Source organism: Prosopis cineraria, unplaced genomic scaffold (assembly GCF_029017545.1).
Source record: "Prosopis cineraria cultivar Desert tree isolate PC_DT_omini unplaced genomic scaffold, ASM2901754v1 PC11, whole genome shotgun sequence".
Taxonomy (NCBI): Eukaryota; Viridiplantae; Streptophyta; class Magnoliopsida; order Fabales; family Fabaceae; genus Prosopis; species Prosopis cineraria.
The window spans coordinates 8,105,691-8,132,417 of record NW_026555342.1 but is presented as its reverse complement, the minus strand read 5'-3'; the positions used below and the strand labels follow the sequence as shown (position 1 = coordinate 8,132,417).

The 26,727-nt window shown below is 33.6% G+C and overlaps 1 pseudogene; it reads left to right on the top strand.

Annotated features, from left to right (window-relative positions):
- The first annotated feature begins 8,158 nt into the window (after positions 1–8,158).
- On the top strand, positions 8,159–26,554 carry LOC129285508 (V-type proton ATPase subunit B 1-like; annotated as a pseudogene).
- The last annotated feature ends 173 nt before the right edge of the window (positions 26,555–26,727 follow it).

Genomic DNA, 26,727 nt, shown 5'->3' with positions numbered 1-26,727 from the left:
AACGACAGCTTGATTTAGACTGGGAAAGTTATAGACTGTTATATTAAGGGCCAAGGAACTTGAGCATTTCGGCCCTTACTTGAAGGAGAATAGGAGAAGATGCATTTTTCTTTTAATGAGGTGTTAGATTGTGAATGACGGATTGGATATCCAAGTTTTAAGCCCAACAATATTTAATAACTGATTACATTAATTTAGTATTTTTTTATTCAAAAATCGTGATAGTTATAGGCTTATAGCCACCATCTTCTCATGAGTTGGGCATAATTGTAAACGACAATCGACAATGTAAAGAACTGTCCCTCTGATGCAGGGAGCGCAACTATTCATGGGAGCACCCTCAACTCTTCAACTCCCAAGCGCATTGTGGACGATAAGTGAGATCCAAAATTTGGTGCTTTAACTATTTCGCTGCATGGCTGGTCCCAAAAATAAACTATTTTGCCGCATGGGAACCTTGGTCGTACAACCAACAAGTGGGCAGGCACATCTCCAATAAGTTTGCCTCTTGTGAGTTCGGTTTTAGTAACTCCTGTCTTTTTCCTCTGTTAATAATTTATTTGAGCATGATTACTCGCAGGTACGGGGCCAAAAATTTTTTATTAAGAAAAACTGAGATAATAAAATATATATAATAATTAAATAAAAGTTATTATATATATCACTGACATAATATAAATATTTTAACATATATATTTATATTTAATTTTACACATTTATAAAAATATATGTATATTAAGTTTTATTTATCGATTTTTTATGACATAAAAATAATTGGTTATTTTGTTTGTGATAAATATTTTAGCAATTTTTTCTCAATATGAGTTATCATTAAATTGGTAAAAATTTTATCATTCCTATGAGCATTAAATAATTTAAATACATAATTGAAATATAAAGTTCTATTCAATAATAAGTTATATCACTTGCTTATTAAATTTGTTATTTAATTTTTTTCAATTGATAATTGTAATAAACAAATATCTCAACACATTAAAAATGCTCAATTGTCATAAATTTTTTATGTCAATAAGATCAAATTATATCAGAGTAAAAATTATTCATATCATAAATTTTAATGACTTGATTATTTTAAAAAATTTAATTTTTTTAGAAAAACATCTTCACCAAACCTCTTAAATTTTGGATAAATAATTTTATAATAAATATTAAGCACATAGTATTCAATATATCTTGAGATTTTTGGTGCCATGTTTAACAAAGTTTGTTAATAATAATTCTCACAATTTTTTTCACTAAATATAAAATGAAAGCAAAATAAAATGAGTCAATACTTTAAGAGCATATACATTATTATCTTGTTGAAAATAAGTAGATCTTATAACAATCATATCCTCACACTATTAAAATAGTTTCTCTATATATATGCAAAATATTACATATAAAATTGAAATAAAAATTTCATCTAATGTTTCATAACTTTTATAATATGACAACTTAAAGGAGCTCAAAATATATAATTATACATTTTTTAAAAAATTAAAAAGTTAGGGAGGTTCGTGGCCCTGCTAATCCTCTCTCTCTTCACCCTTGATATTTATTTGCCTAAAATCTGGTTTTTATTTTTTTTAAAATTAAGTTTGTCATTATAATAGTGCATACTTTGCTTTAAAGTACACATTAAAATATTTGAAACTCCAAGATAAGTAACACAAATTCTAATTTTGGAGTACAAACACATGTTTTAAATTTTAAATTTAATCTATAGATATAAAATATCTTAATTTTTTGGCACTTAAGTAAATATAAACTTAAAAGAGTAAATCGAATTTAAGCCTATTTTTTCAAGACTTTGAAAGGGATAGACTTGTAAGTTTTTTTTTTTGCACTAAAATACCTCAAATTTAAAGCTTGAATGAAAATAGACTTGAATGAATAACCAAATGATTCAACTCATCTTACACGATCTACTTGGTTGCAACAAATATCAAGTCCCATGCAAAATTTATAGTTATAAATTTTGTGCAGGAGAAAATAACAGACAATTATGACAAAAATTAATATAAATTACCCTTCAACTCACAAACATTCAACCAAAAATGGGTATACATAATAGATTGAATATTCATAAAAAAATAGACTGAAAATTATATGAAAGAAAACAACTTTGATATTTTGTCAAAATATCTAACCCTATATTAAAAGCTAGTCTATGGGCCATTATATTGATCAAAATGCCAAAAATATTAGCGATCATTCCTGACAAAATTGAAGATCTATGTTGATTGTTGTTATGTCCATTAAAATCTAATTTTGACAAATTAAGAGACTCAAGTATTGGTTCATTTAAGGAGTTTTCCAATTTAGGCCTAAAATTGGGCAAGGCACAAACAAGACAAGATGAAGTTCTTCCATTTGTCTCATTTTTTGGCCTGTGCTAGGGTTTATTTTAGTTTTTTAATTAGTACATTATTCATTTTAAAATTTCAAAAAAAATAATAGAGCTTAAATGGGTCAATTTTTTTATTTTCAAGTCCATTTGGATTAGTCTTTTTTAAGTTCTATCATCTTTTAGAAGTTTCATATTATAAGTTCAACACTATTTAATTTCAAACCTAAGCGTGTTTTCCTTATTTTCATAGCTTTACCCACAAACCAATTATCATGCAAGTTTTGCAAAAAAAAAAAATCTTACAAGTTTCATGTTCGCCCTCCCTCTTCTAACAGTTTACCCTCTAAGTGTCCCTGGTGGGGTGGAGAGTAGGACCCCCTCGAGCCTAATTTATTACTTAAGAGAGGTTTTGAGATCGAACCTAGGCGGGTGCATGATACGCCATGCCCTTTGGTAATTTGATTATTGGGAAGGTTTTGGAATGGCTGTACTACCAATATACCCTGTCCTAAGCAAATTGAGCTTAAGAGGGTTTCACTCTCTACCCACCAGGGACACTTGGAAGGATAAACTCTGAGAAAGGGGAGGGTGAACATAAAACTTATTTGGGATTGATTTAACACGGGTTAACCAGTTTCATCCTAGTCCTAAAAAATCTTGTCTGACTATATTTTCATTTTGATGACTTGGCTGATCCGCCATTCAATTCAATGTGGCTTTTTATTTCATGATCACGTTAACGATGAGGGAAAAAAATCTTTTTTCAAACTAAGTGAATCTTGGGGATATGACACAACTATATAGAGATAAATACAAAACATAAATTATTTTCATATAATCTTAAAAGTTTTAAAATCATTTTTGACAAAGCAAGAAAATTAGAGATAAGTACAGATTCTCACAATAGAGGAAAGTTTGTAATAACTAGAATTATAATGAGAAAAAAATTTATTATATATTCAGATGCATAAAAATTTGAATTTGAACTTGAATTTGATCAAAATTCTCTTTTTAGACACATGACAACCTATATTTTATTACAACTTTTTTATAATTTTAAATTTACCCTAGAGCATATTCATTTCAAATTCCACCTATTCCAACCCTCTCTCTTCTTTTTTCATGTTTTCGCTATTAGTGCCTTTGTAAGTCTCATCACTCATCTCATTTCTCATTCTCATTTTTCATGACAAAAAAGCAGAGGTAAGTTTTCACTTTCAATGAAAATGATGGAAATCCTGAGCTTTAAATTGGTCCTAATAAGTTGGCTCCTGTAATATTAAAGGAAGAAGGGTGGATACAACTATTTAGTAACTAAGATATTTCTAACTTATACTAATGCATGTCAATCAATTTAAATGTAAGTAACAACCTACTAGCATGTTCATACTATTTTAGCTTGTTCAAAACACATGTTCACATTTCACATCCATAATAGCATATGTTCATGACATAATGGCATGATAACTCAAGTTCACATTGATATAAAACTAATCACATGATTTTTGTCATTAAGGTCACAATACAAACAACTATGTGACTTTAACCATAATATGCGTGATCACATCTCCCTTATATCCTCCTTATGTCTCCAACAAGAAATCATGGGTTATTATACATTGGGATTGTCCGTATGATGAGACTATCCTAACTAATCACATGTGAAAAGTTACCAGCCAAAATTGCTTAGTTCACTTATGGATCATAATTTTTCCCAAATATCACATTATGAGGACTCATTCTACCTGAACTAGCTTCCTCATCAAACAAATAGAAACTATAATAGAATCAAGTCTCTTATTACATAATGGAATAGTCTCTCATCAAACAATTGGGATAATAAGAATAATAAATCCAAGAAAGCAATCAAGCTCTGATGCTAACCTTACCATATGGATTTTAAACTCATCACTCCTCTTTTTAAGTGAGCTCCCACATCTCATGATCATATAATGTATAAAATGCAATGTCTCATAGCATGCAAAGCAATCCCTGCTCAAGCAAGCTTAGTATTCTTATGATATTCACATTTTACATGTTCATCATACCAACACATGATAACATGCCATTAAATTCCAGCACACATTACATTATTGAACTTCTCACTTCACACAATCATTGAACTTTATAAAACATCATATCTTGGATTCTATTTACAGACATTCATAGAACTTCATATTTCACACATTCACTGTACTCCTCATTTCATGCATTTCATTGAACTCTAATCAAGATATCACACCATTAAACTCCACAAAACCATATCATTAAACACCACATAAATTATATCATTGAACTCCACAAAATTGTAATAATTGATTTTTCAAATAATTTATGTCACATTTTCATTTCAATAACTACACACACTTCAATTATAATGCATTAATAAATTAATTAATTAACATAAAAAAGCACAAGAAATATTTTTCTCTGTTTATTTCAAACCTTCAAGAGGTCAAAGGTTTATCCTCAAAGCTAATCTAAGCTTAGATGGTGCCAAATTATAATTACTCTACATTAATTCATAACAATAATCATTAATACCCATTCTAGGGTAATTTCCAACATCTAGTTCAATATCTCAACACCTTCAAAATTCCATCTCCTCATATACAAAGGTATCTATAGAGTTTATTACTTTTTTTTAATTTACATTAACTTCATTAAACTCCCAACTAGCAATCAATGGCTTCACATTAATCACCTCATTTATGGTAGAATTTTGGATATTTATTAGCCCTTAACTACTGAAACTTACAATGCCATAAATCCTATGTTTAAATAGTTTAAACAATTTTTATTAATTTTATTTAACTCAATGGATTCGGACCTATATTTTCATGAACTAAAAATAATCTTTTCCAACAAACCTTAACTTTCATATTCAAGAAACATGAAAGAGAGAAGAGAGATTTAAACTTAAGAAACTTATCTTTAAGGTTTAGAAGTTTTAAAACTCCTAATGCTTCAATCGTTCAATCCTTAGTAGAGGTTTTCGCAAGTTCCTTGCTTCCTCCTTGTTTCTCCTATGTTTTTAATCTATTTTTGCTTTTTTATTTCCATAGAAACATGATCGTGCACCATGACACTTGCACCACATGCTACGGCATGTGATACAAAGGGGCCTAATTTATACCTTGATGACCCGTGTGCCATGGCTTGCCATATATGCATCATGACACGTGGCATAGAGTTATTCTTTTTTTGTTTTTCTCACTTTTTTATGTTCGAGTAGCCAAACTTTATTCTGGACTCAATCTTAAAGCTGGAATCACAGCCCAAAACATTCGTTAACTTTATGTAACCACACACCATATCAGTTTGCTTAATTAATCTCACCAACTCAGCTACTTTGGGGTTAAATTTCCAGAATGTTACATAAAACATTGGCCAAACTTGAATTTCACTTTGATCCAAAATGGCATGCTCCTTTGGAGGACAATTTTAAAGATACATGTTAAAACAACCCAAGTTAGGAATCAAGATTTACTTAAAAAATGACACAAAAATCAACCAATAAATGCAAGAAAAACAAGAAAGCAAGAAGGAAAGCACAAAGCCAATAAAACTTAAACAAGATGATGGTGGTTGAAAATCCAAAGCATTTAGAAGATTTTAAGCAAGGAGGATAATATACATTAGTAAAGGCAGCAAGTTGTTTGGCAAAAAAAAAAAACAAAGAAATGGATAAGCTTTCATTACTGATGGTGAATACGTTGGAGTACTTTGCTTCTTCTTTTCACAAGCCTTCCTCGATTGTTGGACAAATTAGCTTTAAGACATAGAAAAAATGAGTTCATTGAGGTCAAGACTAGATCGAATAGCCATTGCTTTATGGTCTAGGGTGTCACACACGATTTTGTATCTTTAAATGAGGGAGCGACAAATGCGTCTTTTCTCATTTAAACATATTTCCACTTAAGGCTCTTGGACCTATAGAGAGTTTTCAGATTGTATTGAGTTCAAGTTGCAAATTTTTGTGCTTTGAGGGCCCTAAATGCATTCTCCCTTATTTTGTTAGCTATTTAAAAAAATATAAAAAAATAAAAACTAGACAAATCTTTGGCAAACATTGCATCCGCATTCCATGCTCATTAGTGGAGCATGGCATAATGAGCCATTGATTTTATCATCAATTAATCCCTACCATCCATTTTAAATTTATTTTTCAAGTATTTTTAATATTATATTATTAAAAAATTATAAAAATAAAAATTTTAATATTAAATTTGGATTGTTTTTTGTGCTCAATGGAGAATGAATATCATGTTACTCATTTCAGTTGAGGAGATCTAGACTGTCTAAATTTAAAATTTTTTATTTTTTTTATATTTATCAAAATGAAGATTATATAATTTTTTAATAAATTTATTTATAATCAATCTGGCTAGTGTAGATTTAATTTGTACTATTTAATTTAATATTAATTTTTCATATTTTTATAAAATGACTATCCATATATACTTTAAACGATACAAAAATAACCTAGATGATTCAACTTAACATTAAAATTTTTTATAAATTAATTATCTCGATGTATCTTGAATAATATAGATTTAATATTAAAATTTTCATATTTTTAATAGTATAATATTAAAAATGCTAAAAATAAATTTAAAATGAATGATAATTATTACTAATAATTTGAGCCCTTAATTTTGATGAACTTGGCGTGCTCATCGAGAGAGGAATTTCTATTTTTTCTTTTTCTTTTTTTACTTTTTACCATTGATTAATTCTGTAATAAAATATTATTTAATAAAATAATATGAATAGTAAAAATTGGAGAAATAGAGAGAAAAGAAAAATTAAGGAAAACAAAGGGGAGAGAAACCTTTTTGAATGCAGGCATGGCAAACATTATAGGGTACTCCCTCCGATTTACTTTATTAGTCACTTTTTAAAAGGATGAAGTGATTCACTTTATAAGTCATTAAATTGATAATGATATTTTATTTTAAATAAAATATCTAAATTATCCTTAAAAAGTAAGAGAGAGAGAAAAATAATATTATATAATTTATTTATTTTTTGAGAATTATGTTTGTAATTTTACTAAGTTTTATTTTTTATATTTTTATTGTATCGATATTGATAATATTGATAAAAATGACTTACTCCTTTTATCTCTATATATAAGAAGCCTTTCAAAATTTTTTTAATCTTTAAATATAAGAAATTGTTAGTATTTTTTTAATGAATAGATCATTACATCCTTATTAAATTGAAAAGAAAAAAATGTAAGTACTCTCATTATTTTATTTAAAAAAAGAGATTTATTTTTTATTTATAATAATTAAAGGTAAAATTAAAATGTTGTTGTATTTTTAATTAGATAATTAATTTTTATTAATTTGTATAATTTAATTAAAAATATCTTACATAAGAATGGAGGGAGCTTCAATAGGATCGAAGGGAGTACTCTTCTGATCTAGTATATAAGTTACTTTTTAAAAATATAATCTGATCTACTTTATAGGTCATTTGTTGATGAGATTATTTTATTTAAAATTAAAATTCATAAATTATTCTTAAAAAATAAGAGAAAAAAATAAATAATATTATATGATTGATTTATTTTTTATTTTTTATTTAAAAGTTATGTTTAAAATTTTATTTATTTTTATTTTTTATATTTTTATTATATTAATATAGGTTGATAAAAATAATTTATAAATAAAACGCGCGTCGAGTTCCAGAACAACGTAGGACACTGGGAGGACTACCATTGGCATTCTACTACTTTACTTTTTATTTTTCCTTAATTTTTTTAACTTTTTACTGTATATATTAATGATATATGGATTGATTTACATGTTAGTTGACAAATTATTTTATTATTTTTTGTTGTTGATTTTTGATCTCCCTTCCACTCCCGTCCTTCATCATATTCCTCGTCAGATCAGAAAAACAGGGAAGCCTTTCTGTTGTTGAGTCCCCTTTTCTGATACTGTAAGATGACTTTCCAAACAGCTTCATGCGCTTAATTGCACCCAGTTTCAGTTCTTTCATTTCGATTTTGGTTTTGATTGGAAGTTAGTGTTTTTATTGGTGGATTTCTCGTCAAATTTAATGTTCCCTGATCTCGTTATTTCGTCTCTTGCCGAGTTTATAGTCTCATTTTTTTTTTTGTATTGTGAATTTTGAACAAGGCTTTTTCTTGGGCCAGTAAATCAGAATCTGGTCAATAATGGAGTGAAATAAAATTGAGTTTGGCGAAATTGAAGAGATAATGTGGCAGTTTTACTCAGTTCAATAGCTTAATTCTCCAGTGACTGACTTGGATTGAGCCAGTTAAGGCTTTCTAATCCAGTTTGCGCTCTCCATTTTATCTCACTCGGTAATATGGGAGATGGAGTGATATGTAAATAAGAAGATAGTTTATGGATTATTCCACTTTGGTTGTACGCTAGCGTTTCTAAATTCTAATTCTTCAGCTGGTTTAGCAACATAGCTTCTCTTTTTTCCGCCTTAAATCGTAACAGAGCTGTTGCCGTTTTAATATTAGTTTTCATTTGTATATATGGATTGGCATATATTGATTACTGTACTTTTTTTTTGTCTGCTTGTTTGAAGCTAAAAGATGGGTGCTGCGGAGAACAATCACGGTATGGATGAAGGAACCTTGGAAATAGGAATGGGTATGTACTTCTCTCTTTAATTTTGAACTAGTCCTTGGCTAAATCCGAAATGATATTTAATGCTAGGCTTTATGAAAAATGTCATCTTGGTCGGATATGGATCAATCAACATTGATAAATTGTGACGTTCTATTTATTTTCTGTGCAGAATATAGAACTGTATCTGGAGTTGCTGGACCGTTAGTCATTCTTGATAAAGTTAAGGTAATGAACATGTACTTCTCCCATGCTCATTGCGTGTTCTAATTGTGGATCTTTGTCAATAATGATCTTACTTTCTGTGTTCATTACTAAATTCTAAACTTCAACTGCTTCAGGGCCCTAAGTATCAAGAGATAGTTAATATTCGTTTAGGAGATGGAACTACTCGCCGTGGGCAAGTTTTAGAAGTTGATGGTGAAAAGGCTGTTGTACAGGTGAATGCTTATGGAATCCATAATGAACACACGTTTCTCTTGACAGAATAGTTTTTAAAAAGTCTCTAGGGATTCTTATTTTTTTGCATCTTGACTTGATAACTTGTAGTTTGCTAAAGTATTCCAAGATCCTCTGTTTTCTCAATATCTGTGAGTCATTTTTTGTTCGTTGTAGAATGACTTAATTGGGTGCACTTCCCCCTTTGTTGGCATTTTTGTATTGTTCTATCAGCAAATGATTTGTTCATGGTTTATTTTTGCCTTTTGCTGCTAATATCATTAACGATTCAAAGTTTACTCACCTTTTTGAAGTACTTGTCAGGTCTTTGAAGGTACATCTGGGATTGACAATAAATTTACAACTGTACAATTTACTGGAGAGGTATGAATTATTTGCTCTCACTATTTTATGTATTATTCAGAGGCCCATATTTTAGAAATTTTTGAAGGTTTTGAATTATGTTGGATGAAAGGGTACAAGTTTGTGGAGGTTTTTCGTGGTTGTGCTGGTGCTATATCAACAATTACAAGGGACAACCATGCTTATCATCCCTTTCAAGATGTTATTGATTCAACTAGAAGGCTTTTGTACAGGAATCAGCATCTTAAGTTTAACTTTGTGTATAGAGAAGAAAATAGGGAAGCTATTTTTTGGCTAGATTATCTCATTTGCAGAACTATGATTACCATTCTTTTGATCATCCACTGTTTAGTTGAGACGAGTTGGATGCTGCTGATATGCAAGTCTTCTTTTTTGTAAATGTTTTGTGTAGTAAGGAGTAATGATATGATCCTGTTTCCTTTTTTTTTAAAAAAAGCACATATATAATATGAATGCACTTCAATGTAAGCACACATTTTCTTCTACAGTAACCTATGATGAAAATGGAATCATTCATGCCTTTTCTCTTTTCAGGTGTTGAAAACTCCTGTCTCACTGGACATGCTAGGGCGCATATTTAATGGTTCTGGAAAACCAATTGATAATGGTCCTCCCATTTTGCCTGAGGCATACTTGGATATATCAGGTAATCTGAGTTACTCACATGATCAATTACTTGTTATGAAGTAATTGGATTAGAAGTGTACGTTCTTATTCCACTATTAGGGAGATATATACTAGAGTTACATGCTGATTGTACAGGGCAATAATAAAGGAAATAATAAATAAAATAAAACACTCATTTACTCTCACAATCTCATCTGATAATATCTCTAAAAATCTGAAGTAAATAACCCTTAATTAATTTCTAATTAATTCTATTCCACACTCTCACTCAAGTTGGATCATAGATGCTAATCATGTCCAACTTGCTTATGCAATTCTCAAAAGCGGGCTTATGTAACCCCTTGGTCAATGCATCAGCTGCATTGAGATTTGTTGGCAGGAAGGTCAAGTAAATGATCCCATCTTTCACCTTCTCCCTAATGAAGTGCCTGTTGATTTCTACGTGCTTCAACCTTTCATGCTATACCGGATTTAAGGCTATACTTATGGCTGCCTTGTTATCATAATACAACTTCAGTAGTAGGTTTAACTTGACATGAATTTCTTCAAGTACCTTTTTTAACCATATTTCTTCCATTTTGCCTTGTGCCAGTGCCCTTTACTCAGATTCAGCACTAATTTTGGAGACAACTCTTTGCTTCTGACTTTTCCATGTAACTAGATTTTCCCATACAAATGAATGATAACCAGAAGTAGACTTTTTGTCTGGGTGATGTCCACCACAATTTGCATTAGTGTATACTTTCATAGTTCTTCGTTTATGTTTTTGAAATGACAAACCTTTCCAGGGGTACCTATCAGGTATCTCAGAATTTTGTATGCTGCCTCCATGTGTTTTTCCTTTGGTTCACACATATATTGACCAGCTATACTTATTGTAAATGCTATGTTAGGTCGTGTGAGAGAGAGGTAGATAAATTTCCCCACAAGCCTTTGATATCTCTTTTTATTAGCTAATTTATCTTTTTCCTCATCCTCCTCTTCTTTAACTAGCTCAACTTCTGTATCAGAGTTTTCTCCTTCTGTCTTGGTTTTATATCTTTTCTTTAGAATGACAATGGGTGTCTCAATAGGTTTACACCTCAACATGCCTATCTCCTTTAAGAGATCAGGTATATATTTTCATTGGGACGTTGTTTTGATTTTGCAACTTTCATTCCCAAGAAATACTTCAACTTTCCTAGGTCCTTAACCTTGAATTCCTAATTCAAAACCTCCTTGATTCTCATGATTTCGTCACTGTGATCACCCAAAAGAATTATATCATCAACATATACAATGAGAACACATCTCTTACCTTCCTCTATTTTGAGAAACATTGTGTGCTTTGATAATCCTTGGTTATAGCCCTAAAACTTCCAGACTTGTGAAAATCTATTGAACCACGCTCTCGGTGACTGCTTTAGTCCATATAAGGACTTCTTTAGATTGCACACTTGATCACCTCTTCCTTGATCAAAACTTGGAGGTAGAGTCATTTACACTTCCTCTTTCAAGTCTCCGTTCAAGAAAGCATTCTTGATATCCAATTGATGCAAAGGCCAATCAAGGTTGGCTGCTATAAATAATAACACCCGAATGGTGTTTAACTTGGCAACTAGTGCAAAGGTTTCTTGGTAGTCAATGCTTATGTCAACCTTTTGGCTACTAAACGAGCCTTCATTTTTCAAGACTCCCATCAGCTTTGTATTTTGGGTTGAACATCTGTTTGCAGCTTACAAGTTTCTTGTTCTTCGGTTTATCTGCAACTTCCTAGGTCCCATTTTCCTCCAATGCTTTCATCTCTTCCTAGACGGCTTCTCTCCACCCCGATGATTTCAGGGCCTCTTGAATGTTATTTGGGATACTAACCGCATCTATATTGGCAATGAAGGCTTGATGTGTGGGAGATAATGCTTTATATGATATATTTTTGAATAGGATACTGTGTACAAGACCTGGATTTCTTCCTGAGTGCAATAGGCAAGTTTAGATCACTCTTAGATTCCTCCCTGTCATCATCATCCATTTCCACAATTTTGGTTACATTCTCATTTCCTTCTATAGTACCTCTTATTGGTCCCGAATCAAGGACTGCCTCAAGTGGGGAGGGTTTAGTGCTTTGCTTCTTCTTCCGTTTTTATGTTATGATCTCGTCCCGTGGCACTTGTGTCCCTGTTGTCCTTTGCACCTGCATTTTCTTTTGCTCTTGGAATAAAAGAGTCAGGGATTGACGCTAGTTCAATAAACGAATCAGGAATAGACACTAGTTCAATAGAACGAACAGGATAATGCTTGAAAAACGACTGAAATTCACTCTAAGTCTCCCCTTAAGTTGAAGTTGTAGAATAAAAAGGTTCATTTTCAGAGAAGGTAACATCATGACTAACAAAGAGACGTTGGGAAGAGGGGTCAAAACATTTATAACCTTTTTGAGATGAAGAATAACTAATGAACACACATTTGACAGCCTTGGGTTCAAGTTTAGAAGCGGAGTGGAGGTGGATAAAAGCTGAACACCTGAATACTTTTAACAGGAGATTAGCTTCAACGTGTTGTAAAGAATGAACTTCATGAAGGCAATTGAGTGGTGTGGCATAGGATAAAATTTTGGTTGGCATAGGATAAAATTTTGGTTGGCATTTGATTTATGAGGTAAGTGGCAGCAAGGATGGTATTGCCCAAAAAATATGTTGGCATATGAGTGGTAAACATAAGAGCATGGGCCACTTCTTGTAAGTGTTTATTTTTACGTTCAGCAATCCCATTTTGTTGAGGGGTATTGGCACAAGAAGTTTTATGAACTATGCCCTTTGTTTTCAAAAAATTACTCATAGTCCTGTTCAGGTATTCAGTATTGTTATTCATTTAAAGAATTTTGATAGAGTTGTGAAATTGGTTAAGAACCATGGTGTATAATTCTATGAATATAAATGGCACTTCAGATTTCTCTCTTAGTAAATAAACCTAGCATATATGAGTGTGATCATCTATAAAGGTAACAAACCATTTGGCTTGAGTTGGGTTCGGAATATGTGAAGGACCCCATGTGTCACTATGAATAATAGAAAAAGGGTTTGAGGTTCAGCACGTGGGAAAGAAGAACGATGGTGTTTAGCTAATTCACAAGTGTCACAATGAGAATTAGAAATTTTATTTGATGAAATATAAGGAAACAAGCGACTTAAATACTAAACATTGGGATGTACCATTCTTTTATGCCATAATGAAAGATCATTATTTTTAGAGGTAGACATAAGATTATACTGAATTTGAGATTAGAGACTACTCACAGTTGATTCATCGAGATAGTATAGATCATCACACTTCTTAGCACTACCAATCCCCTTCCTCAACAAGAGATCTTGGAAAATACAATTAGTAGAGAAGAAGTGAGCATTATAGTGGGCATACTTAGTCAACTTGCTTATAGATAGTAGACTATAGGGTAGGTAGGAAACATAGAGTACTGAATCCAAATGTAAAAAATCAGATAGTAATGCTTCCCTTTCCAACAATAGAAGAGGACGTTCCATTAGTAGTAGCAATTTTCTCATGCCTAATACATGGAAAATATGATGTGAATAATGTAGAGTTTGTAGTCATGAGGTCTAATGCTCCAGAGTCAACAATCCAATGGGACTTATGGAAAGAAGCACTCAAGGCATAATGGTTATTACCTTATTTAGCCGCAGTAGTATGTGAGGGCTGAGATGGTTGCTCAGAACGTTGTAAAGTATTTGACATCTCCAGCAGTTTGGTAAACTAGTCTTTATCAATTGTAGGAATAGAACTTGATTTGTCTAGTTCACTTTCAGGAGCTTCTTGATATCCATATGCCTTCCCTTTGTGTGGTTTCCAGTGAGCGGGTTTCCCATGAGGATCCTAACACTTGTCTTTGTCTTTCATGTGTCCCATCTTTTTACGGTGATCACACAATAGTTTTCCTTTTGTCACCTTCATACCTTGATCAAGGTTCTTGCATAGTAGAGCAGAGGATTTAGATGAAAATATTGGAGTAGGGTCAATAAGCATCACCTTTTAGTGAGAAGTCTCTCTATGAACTTCTCTAAAAGCATCTTGAGGAGAGGTAATGGTGAACGAGCCAAGATTCTGTTACGAACATCATCTAAAGAAGGATGAAGGCCTGCCAAGAACTGAAATACATGCTCATCTTCAATTCGTTTTTCATACCTTGCAGCATCACGAGCACAAGACCATTCCTTATCTATGTTGAGGTCAAGCTCCTGCCATATTGAAACTAATTCCAACCAGAACTCTTGAAGATCACGTTCACATTGTTTAGTCTGCCAACTTTTAATTTTCAGATCATATATTCGAGTAGCATCCTCACCATTTGAGTATGATTCTTGAATAGCATCCCAGATGTCCTTTACTAATGGCAAGAACATGAATGAGTGTCAAACCTATGGAGTTATAGTCGTGACCAACCACGAAGCCACTATCGAGTTCTCAGTCTCCCACTTTAGCCTTGCCTTCATGTCTGATTCTTCAGGTGCCTTGGAACCGCTTGTGATGAAGCCTAGTTTGTCATGACCACCAACAGCAAGCTGAATAGCTTGGGCCCACTCATGGTAGTTCTGTCCGTTAAACTTGTTGGACAAAATAAGAGGTAATCCTTTAGCAGAACTCAGCCCGTGAGGAGTTCCATTGTGGATATGTTTTAGAGGAATCTCGGCGCCGGAACCCATGGAAGACAATCTTAGGCTGCTCGATTGAGACCTCCCTCTGGCTGAATATTATCATGTTTGGTTTCTAGGTCAGAGTCAACCAGCTCTGATACCATAAAGTAATTGGATTAGAAGCGTACGTTCTTATTCAACTATTAGAGAGATAAGTGTGTGTATATATATATATATATGAGTTACATGCTGACTGTACAGGGAAATAATAAAGGAAATAGTAAATAAAAAAAAACTCATTTACTCCCACAATCTCATATGATAATATTCCTTAAAATTTGGAGTAAACAACCCTTAATTAATTCCTAATTAATTCATTTCCACATGTTACTTTGGTGCTTTCTATTCGTATGCTTGTTTGTCTTTTAATTTTTCTAATAATGCCCCTAAATTCAGGAAGCTCCATCAACCCTAGCGAGAGAACCTATCCAGAGGAGATGATACAGACAGGAATATCCACAATCGATGTCATGAATTCTATTGCTAGAGGTCAAAAGATTCCTCTTTTCTCAGCTGCTGGTCTTCCCCATAATGAGATTGCTGCTCAGATATGTCGTCAGGCTGGCTTAGTCAAGCGATTGGAAAAATGTAATAATCTTCTTGAGGTATAGTTAATGTATTTTGTGGCATGTCATCAATATTTTAAATGCTTTGGGCGACATGATGTATGGTTAAGATATTGTTGATGCAGTGTAAATATTTCTTATTTGCTTTTTAAATACTTGTGAGGTGAGCTTAAGGTCCTTTGGTTCAACCTCTTTCATTTTCCCTTCCTCCATGTCTCAGGTCTTGTGGATCTTTGCTGTAACAACGTGAATAATAAAAGGCTAGGATTTTTTTGTGTTTTTTTAATTCTTGAAACTCCTATAATAAAGAAAGTAAAAAAGATTTGAAATAATTAAGCTTATTGTTTTGTACTTTTATTGCTGACACATGTTGTAATTCTTGTTGGCTATAGCTATAGATTAATAACAGTGTGTTCTGTTTATTAGATTAGTTAAACCCATGATCTTGATACTCTTACATTAAGGCGGTATTCTTTGAGAAAATAATCTCTATACAGGGTGGGGAAGAGGACAATTTTGCCACTTTGCAGCTATGGGAGTTAACATGGAGACTGCACAGTTTTTTAAGCGAGACTTTGAGGAGAATGGCTCAATGGAGAGAGTGACACTTTTTCTTAATTTGGTAATCTTTTAAATTAGTATGTTTGCCTACTTTTACTCCTCCCTATTCTCTTTCTTCCTCCTGATTTCTTTTGTGTGATTATTTTGTATGATTTACTGGAAAGAAGAATATCATTTACTTTGCACTAATACCATCTAGTAAGCGGTGCTTTTGCTTAAATAAGTGCAATCTTATAATGGCAATATGTATCTCTCATAAAGCTGATGATTCTCAAAAGATTTGGATGTCATTTTCTAAGGCCTATTGTTATAGAATTTAGATTGGAAAGAGAGGGGAAATAGAGAGATGAAATAGAGAGATAAAGAGAACAAATCCGAATATGTAATTCTCATTGGAAATCAAAGTCTAAAATTAGGTCCTCTCATATATAAGCATTATTATCATATCAATATATATCCTAATCTTATCCAAATCCAACTAATATAATAATAATAATATAATTAAATATTTTGATAAAAATAATATAATTAAATATGAAATTCTATCTAAATCCTATTTAAATCATAAATCACTTCTAAATCCAGTTAAATAATCTAAATTCATTTACACTCTAATTAAGTCTTAATTATTTTCTTATTTATTATGATTATATAACAATACCCCTCCTTTAAAAGGCCTTGGCTCTCAAGGGTCAAGTACATAGAAAATTGTATGAAACTAGACCTCTTAAGCATCCTAATTAAATTGCCTTTGAACTAAGTCAGAATGAGAACAAGCACCCGTGGCAAGGAGGAAGCAGAGATATACGTTCTTATCAACGAAGTAAAGGGTAACGGTGATTGAGATTGGAGAACATGCATTAATGTAGAACTTAGAAAAGATGGCAGACTGCAACCACTAACTATGAAAGAATCTTAAGACTTATGATTGAAGGAATTTGTGTTGACATAACCATCAACTACTTGGAGTTCTTGGCTCTTCTCGATGACATCGTCACAATTTTCTTGGTTGCTAGATGTGGGAATATTATGTCATTATTGTGAATAATTAGCATTTATTAGCTTTATTCATTAGGCTTTATTAGTATTTATCAGGTTTTATCTCTCTTGATGTGTATATAGGACTAGTTTGTACATTAGAAAACATATGAACAAGAAATACATTTTTTTTCTTCTCTCAAAATTCCACATGATATTAGAGCAAACGATCCAAAATACTTCTTAGGGTTTCTTTGGGCTATAGCCTGTGTAAGGGATTCTGTACAACATATTAAGGCTGTGATGTGTGTTGTTCAAGACCATTGTGGCTCTTACTGCCCCCTAGGTGTGTTTAGAAGGCTTCGATCGGCGAACTCTTCGGAGGACATGGTCATTGCAGGTGGATGTGGACCACATGTGCTGCTTGAAGTTTGCTCGCGTGGGGGTGTGTGTCACCTTTGTTTAGGTCGTGACACCTTGTTCCGACAATGACCTCTTTTTTTGGCACGATCACAGCATGTTCCACATCTAGGTACTCTTCCCTCACATTTTGGTTTTTCCTACAGTGTGCTTAAGAGTCCGTTTCAAGGGTTCTAATCAGCTCTTGGACTGTGGCTTCTAGTTTCAGTCTATCATAAAGTTTTTCCCCTATTTGAAATGCTAGGAGTGGTGCTATGGATACTCCTATGCAGTGTCGTGCATGATTTTTCCAGATCTGCACCTATGGCATTAGAGGCAGAAAGGGAGTCATTTCTTCAAGCTTTAAGGACGACTCGAAGTACAGTGGTGTGGATTATGGATTCTAAGGCATTCGACCATATGATTAATTGTCATCAATTTTCACCACTTACACCCCATGTGTTGGAAATGTTAAAGTGAAAATTGCAGATGGCTCCGTAGTACCGTTGGCCGGAATATGGGTATAAGTATTGGATATGGTACGCATGATACGTGTACATGGCAATTTTCAAAAATTTTAGGACATGGGTAAGGCTATATAAATAATTAACTATTAAATGTTTAGATACGCATATATTTTCAATACTATAAGTAGTTAAGCAATTGAGCACTATCAAATGACAAAAGATAATGATCAATTTAAATTAATTCTCCTATAAATTAATTCACACTCTTTGAACTACTGCATTGTCTAAAATTAGAAGGCATTTCCAAACTAATTTATATTGAAAAATTGTAAATAATTTCATACTATTTTAACATGAGGAGAGCTAATAAAAATTTAGCACGAATAAATTTTATCTAAATGTAAATGCAAGCTGTGGGCATGCAAGAAAGCACAGACCAATTTACTTTCAGAAAGCACTACTTGTTACGTGTTTCCATTTTACACGATTAGAAAGCACAGTGTCAGTGTTCTTCTTTTAAATGTAAGTGCAAGCTATGTTGACTTACTTGACTGGCTGAGGAAGGGGAGAGACACACTGACTGAGGAGGATTGGTAGAGCGACACCGATTGCACCAATTGACAGGATGAGTGACGATGACGATCACAAAGTAAGGTAGAGAAGGTCAAACTGTTGAAGGCTCGAAGCCATAAGCTAGAGGGAAGAAGACTTGAAAACTTATAATAGTAGGATGAGCTAACTGTGTTTTAGTTGACGGCTCGATGCAGGCTTGAAAACTTGAATATCCCAATCGAACAAGGCAAGAAGACATGGGAGGCATCGGTGAGTTGATCGGTGGTGTTGCTTTAGTAATGGTCGACAAACTCTCAGATCAGATTCAAAGCCAAAGACCTTCTACAAGTTAGGTGAGGCTGTGAGGGAATTGGGAAAGTTATAGAGTCAACCAAGTAGGGCATCTGGTTTTGGGAAAAAGATGCCAAAATGCAACTTCTTATTTCCACTTGGACTTGCTTATGTCCGACCGTATCAAAAAAAAAATAAAATAAAATCGCGCACCCGCTTTTAGGATGCGTGTTCGTGTCGAATACAAATCCTACACGGACACAGCACCTATTTTGGCGTGTCTGTGATTCTTACAGGAGTGTCCGTGTATCAGATTCTATTGTTTTAGAATTTGTCCTTCACATGCCAAAACCTGATTGCAATTTACTTTCAATTAGTTAATTGACCAAGCACTTAAATTATTTTGCTAAATTTTTCCTGTTACATTGTGTGTTTCAGGATCTCATCTGGTGGGATAATCGGCAGTGCCAAGGAGTATGAGGGGCTCTATTATTTTGAAGTTGTCACTTGAGCGGGTAACTCACTTATTATTGTTAATTCTGTATCCACCTCTAAAGTTACTGATTTTATGTTATGGCATAAAAGGATGTGTCTTCTTAACTTCGTTTCTTTCAGTGATTGTTTCCAACCTTATGCCTGAACTTGAATGATAGTTATATCCAATGTGAAGTGTGTGAACTTACCAAACACCATTGAACTTCCTTTCCTAGAACCAAACACATACACATCAGACCTTTTACAACCATTCATTGTGACTTGTGGGGCCCATCTTCCCCTCCAAATCGTACTTAAACAAAATGGTTCATTTCCTTCATTGATGATCATACTTGTGTTTGTTAGGTTTATCTTTTAAAAAACAAGTCTGAGGCTGTATCCGCATTCATGAGTTTTTTCACTATGATCAAAAACCAGTTCAACGCTAGCATCCAAGTCTTACACGCTGACAATGGTACTGAGTACTTCAACCAGTCTTTGAGTAATTTTCTCTAAATACATGGTATTGTCCATACAAGTGCTTGTGCTCATGCTCCCTAACAAAATGGGGTTGTAGAAAGAAAAAATAGACATATTCTTGAAGTTGCAAGAGCACTCATGTTCACTTGTAATGTACCAAAGTTTTATTGTGGGGATGCAATTTTAACTACGACCTATCTCATCAATCGAATGCCTAGTCGAATCTTAGCCTTTGAATCTCCTCTCAACTAATTGCAAAGTGTTTTGCCTACATCTCACATTGGAATCAAACTTTCGCTTTGTGTGTTTGGTTGCACAACGTTTGTTCATATCCACCAAAGTAGTAAACCTCGAGCTATCAAGTGCATCTTTCTTGGTTATTCTCCTACTCAGAAAGGATACAAATGTTTTGATTTTGTTTCTAAACACATTCTTGTAAGCCTCGCTGTTACCTTCCATGAAAAAACTCCTTTTTATTCCAATTATTCAATTCAAGGAGAGAGTATAGGTGAATCTCAGACTTGGGAACCAAAACCTAACACAGAATATGTACTTCTTGAGTCATTACCTCCTTTACTAGAACCATCACGCCACCATTTTTTCGGTCCAGCACCCCACCTTCACCAGCCTCTTTTCTTGTGCCAAAGTTTGAGGAAAACAATAAAAAAGAGGGAGATGTGGAAAGACCACTAAAGGGAGAGTTGTTGGTTTATACTTGAAAGAAGAAATCAAAAGATAGTGAAAAACTTGTACTTGAGGCATCAAGAGAGTTAAAACCAGAGGTAGTTGTTAAAGTTGAAGTACCGAGGACTAATCCATCCAGTGAGCTAGATGATTCAGAACAAGGAAGTGAATTTGCTGATGTTAATCTACCTATTGCTATCTAAAAACAACCTCAGTCTTGTACTATGCATCCGATTTCGAAGCATGTATCCTACAAGGATCTCTCTCTTAGTTACTGGGCCTTCATCACTAATTTGGATGAAGTTATTTTTCCTAACAACATCCAAGAGGGATTGGAAATATCAGAATGGAGAAATTTAGTTATGGAGGAAATGCGAGCTTTGGAAAAAAATGGAATATGGGTGATTGTTGATAGACCTAGGGTTAAGAAACTAATTAGTTATAAGTGAGTCTTTACCCTTAAGTATAAGGCTAACAGCACACTTGACAAGTTTTTTTTTTTGGCCAACACACTGGACTAGTTAAAGGCACGGTTAGTGGCAGGGGGTTTCATCCAGGCATATGATATGGACTATAAAGAGACTTTTATGCCAGTGGCAATACTAAACACTAGTAGAATTCTATTGTTAGTGGCAGCTAACCTTGAATGGCCTTTTTATTAACTAGATATCAATAATACTTTTCTAAATGGAGAATTGAAGGAAGAAGTCTACATGACTCTACCTCTTGGGTTTGATGGAGGCAGAAGTAACAAAGTATGTTGGCTGAAGAAATCCCTGTATGGCTTGAAAAAATTACCTAGAGCATGGTTTGAGAGATTCTCAAAGGTTTTAAAGTTAGAAGGTTACAAACAAGGATTATCTAATCATATGATGTTTTTTAAGGCTGAGAGAGCTATAAGAAGTGCATCCTTATTGTGTATGTAGATGATATAGTTCTTACAGGAGATCATGCTGAGGAAATAGGAAGGATAAAGACTGTCCTTGGTGAGGAATTTAAAGCTAAGGATCTCGGGATCTTGAAATATTTTATCAGGATGGAAGTTACTAGGTCAAAACGAGGCATATATATACCTTAGAGGAAGTATACACTTGATCTTCTCAAGGAAATTGGCATGTTAGGTTGTAAACTTAAGGAAACTCCTATTGTGGTCTTGAGAAAGAAGAAGTTTGAGGGAAGCAGTGTGGTGGAGTCAGAAGGAGAAGACAACTTTGATGATGAAGTTGAAGAAGACAAGGAAAAAGAAGGAACCATTAAAAAAGATAGATATCAGAGATTGGTTGGAAAGTTGATTTATCTATTCCATAAAAAGCTAGATATTGCTTTTGTTGTTTGTGTAGCTAGTTAATATGTGTGTGATCTAAGGAAGGGACACCTAGAAGTTGCATATAGGATTCTTAGATACCTTAATTGTACCCCTGGTAAGGGATTGCTATTCAAGAAGCATGATCAAAGGACAATTGAGATCTATAAAGATGCAGATTGGGGGGAACATATGGAGACAAGAAATCCACCTTTGGCTATTGCTCATTTGTGTGGGAAACTTAGTGACTTGGAAAAGTCAAAAGCAGAAAGTTGTAAGCAATGCTAAATTAGAATTGAGAGCTTTAGCTCAAGGAATTACAATAGAACTACGGATGAGAAGGGTGATGGAAGAAATAGAGGTCAGAATTGGTCCACTAATAAAATTGTATTGTGATAATAAGGCTGCCATTAGCATGACGTTGAATCTTGTATAGCATGAGAGATCTAAATATGTTTAAGTGGATGGACATTTTATTAGAGAGAAAGTAAAAAGAGGCATTGTATGTTTGACCTACTTGCCCACGAAGTTACAAGCTACAGATGTGCTAACCAAGGGATTAATTAAGTCTGCATTTGAGAGTTGTATAAGCAAGTTGGACATGATAAGAATTTATGATCTAACTAGAGGGGGAGTGTGTGCATGTTTTGTTATTATTGTGAATAATTAGCATTTATTAGTATTATTCACTGGGCATTATTAGTATTTATCATGTTCCATTTCTCTTGATGTGTATATATAGGACCAATTTGTATACTAGAAAACATATGAATGAGAAATACATTTTTTCCTCTCTCAAAATTCCACACTAGTTGAACAGGACCCACTGTTTTCTTGAACGATAGAACCTTCTTATGGCTCTGGATACATATCTTGAGTTAATGGTAAGGAAGACCTATCTTCTTCTTGATTAGTTGAAGCTTCTTGCGCTTTATGTACCTCCTTCATAGCTTCCCAGTCTTCCCGCAAGGAAGCTATCTCCTTCTTTAAGGTTGGTGTCGTTTCCTGCTATGCAACATTTCTTTCTTCTAATTGACGCAATACAATACTTATTTCTTCTAACTGTTGAGCAATGTATTGAAGTTGTTCTATATCAAAACCCACCCTCTTCAGTCTGAGGAAGGAGGCCTCTAATACCACTGTTATAGAATTTAGATTAGAAAGAGAGAGAAAGAGAGGGGAAATAGAGAAATGAAACAGAGGGATAAAGTGAGCAAATCCAAATATGTGATTCTCGTTGGAAATCAAAGTCTGAAATTAGGTCCTCTCATTTGTAGGCATTATTATGATATGAATATATATCCTCATTATAATAATAATATAATTAAATATCAAATTCTATCTAAATTGTATTTATATCATAAATCATATCTAAATCTATCTAAACCCTAATTAAATCTTAATTATTTTCTCATTTGTTATATCTTTGTAATTCTAATAGAGATAGAAAGAGAGGGAAAGAAAGAGAAGAATAGGAAGAATGAGAGAATCAGAGAGATTGAGAGGAATGGAGAGACAAGAATATCACTGAATAATACGCATTGTTATTGATGACTTAGCATGAGAGAATACAATAAGTATTTATAGGCTCTTATATAACAACTAATACCTTAACTAACCTAACGGCTAGTTTAATACCCAACTACTGTCATATTTAAAATTATATAACACCTGTGGTAGACAATCTAGGAAGGGAGATGATTTAGAGAAGACTAAGACCAGTGGTCAAGAGGTTTATCCCAAGGTTTAAAATGATGAAATGTCAGTTTAGGTGTAGCTTTAAGATATGGGTAGTGTTGGTAGGGGTAATGACTACTTTTTGACTCTAACTGTGTACTTTTGTGCAGAGGGAGGGTTGTGGAGTCTTTTGGAAAAATTGAGAGTGGCGAGGAGAGTTCTAGCCTCTCGAATGTTATGTTGGAGTGGAGGGAGATTATCTTTCTTCATCATCTTCTCTTTCTATTATAATGTGTGTTAGTGAGTGGTTTGTGTCTTAAGTGGTTGTTTATGGGTCTATGAGGGTGATGGGGTTAGCTTGAATCATTATGTTCCTTGTAATCCAATTTTATCATTCAGCAATAGTATTTTCAGTCCCCATTTGTACTATATTTTCTGGCTTTTTGCTTGTTTAGAGCTTATTAGAATAGAGGGTTCCATCATTATCCATGAAACTAATTGTTCAGCTTGAATAAGGTCATTTTTAAATTATAGAAAAGGAGTATAACATTTCTAGGATCTGAGAGTAGCAGTCTTTCAAATTAAATTATAATAAAAATTTTGAAAATGCTTATTGTAATTGGAGAAACACAAGATTTGTTCATTAAAAATGAGGCTTGCTGTTCATGAACATCAAGATTTAAATGGCGCATCTGCTTATAATATCTCATAGCTTGCATGAAGGTTGAAAATATTTCTTGATTTTCGGCTGAAATCTACTACAGGCAAATGATCCTACCATAGAGCGTATCATCACTCCTCGTATTGCTCTGACTACTGCTGAATACCTGGCATATGAATGTGGGAAGCATGTTCTCGTGATACTCACAGATATGAGTTCTTATGCTGATGCTCTTCGTGAGGTAATGTGATTGGATTGTAATTTATTGTAAAAAGCGCTACACAAGGAAGGAACCAAAAATTAAGGATGAGAAATTTGTTACAGCCTCTATTGTGATTTTCAATGTTTTATGCCTACATGAATTTTGAGTTCAAGAATTATTGATAGTAGACATTGCCTATCCTTCTCTTGGCCTTACTCTTGGTACTCGAGAAGTACACATAAATATTCCAGTTTTTCTGGAACAATTTGCACAAGATGAGGCATTAATTGCTGTGATCCCCTACAGGTATCTGCTGCTCGAGAGGAAGTACCAGGAAGGCGTGGGTATCCTGGTTACATGTATACAGATCTTGCTACAATTTATGAACGTGCTGGAAGAATTGAGGGGAGAAGAGGCTCCATTACACAAATACCAATTCTAACAATGCCAAATGATGGCAAGGAACTTGTTAAACTCTATTGGCTTTCTTGTGTGGGGCAATTCTAATTCTGAATTGTTCATCTTTCTTGAACTTCTATTGTACAGATATTACACATCCCACTCCTGATCTTACGGGGTACATTACTGAGGGGCAGATATACATTGACAGGCAGCTGTATAATAGACAGGTATATTAGATTTATGGTTTGGGTTTGATGAATATTTGCAGCGTACTGGATCAATCATCTAGATCAAGTAGAAGATGGGATTTGTTGTAGAATGCTATTTAACCCTGAATGTCATTACTTACTATTATTAGTACTATAGGAACTAGTGTCCTGTTATTGTTATTATTGAAAGAAGTTAGCAATCTAATATTCTTTATGTAAGAAGTTTATCAGTTTTCCCCCACTTACAAATTTTCTTTCTATACTTTGACGGCTTTGGTGAATATTTTGAGGTTTTGTAGTTAAATATGCTAAGATGGAATGGTTTTTCTTGCTTAGATTGGTAATGTTGATTTTGTTGACTGAAACTAAACATTTCAAATTCTTTTGAATTGGCCAGATATACCCTCCAATCAATGTCCTTCCATCGCTGTCTCGATTGATGAAGGTAATGATAATTTTACAGATTGTTTTGATTTCAAGTCCAATGATCATTTTGCTATCGTACAAACATGGGTAATTTTACGGATTGCTTGATTTCAAGTCTAATGATCCTTTTGCTGTTTTATAAACAAAATGTGCGATTCACACTCTAATGGTGTGCCATTGATCACTTTTGCAGAGTGCCATTGGTGAGGGAATGACTCGAAGGGATCATTCTGATGTGTCAAACCAGGTCTCGTTCAGCTAGTCGTCTATTTTGCATCCCACCACCCCCACCCAATAAAATAAAATAAAATAAAATAAAAATCGGATCCAATTGGTTTTGTATTTTCGATTTTCAGCTCTATGCTAACTATGCCATCGGAAAGGACGTCCAGGCAATGAAAGCTGTGGTCGGAGAAGAAGCACTTTCATCTGAGGATCTGGTCTCTGACATTTTGCTAATCATGCTTTCCTCTGTTAGTTGTGTTTTCCCTTGAAGTGTTATTAATGGGATTATATTTTTTGGTTTGCAGTTGTATCTGGAATTTTTGGACAAGTTTGAAAGGAAGTTTGTCACCCAAGGAGCTTATGACACCCGCAACATCTTCCAGTCGCTAGATCTTGCGTGGACTTTGCTTCGGATTTTCCCTCGTGAGCTTCTTCATCGTATACCAGCCAAGACACTTGATCAATATTATAGTCGGGATGCTGGGAATTGATGGATTGAGCAAAATCTGATATACCTTCTCCTGCTCATCAGCTCATCATGGCCTCGGGGATTCATTTAGTCCATTGATTTCCCCACCGTAGTGCACATTTCTTCTCTCCGGCATAATTATTAGTGGTTCTGAGTTTGTTCGAGTGCTTATATATCAATTTCCCCATCTTCGTTATCCTGCCTGGGGATGGAGTTATTTGGATTTTGGTGTATTTTGATTATTTTCATCACGGTCAGGATTGTGGACTTGTCAAGCATTCTTATTTATGTTGCGTGTTTCATATTTTTTCTCCCTTGTAATTCCATAGTCGCGGATATCCATTAGCAAGCTGATCGGACACTTAACTTCGATGTATTCATCTGTTTTATTCAATAATAATAATAATAATAATAATAATAATAATAATAGTTGAAAAAGGCCCTTTTTTCTTTTTGAATGTTTGGCATATATGTATGTTTATGAACATCATGTTAGTGAGACTCAGACCTATGGATAGAACAAAAAAAAAAATTGAATATACTAATAAATAGCCATTATGTTCATATATTAACGATAATTAAGAATATTGAATAATAATG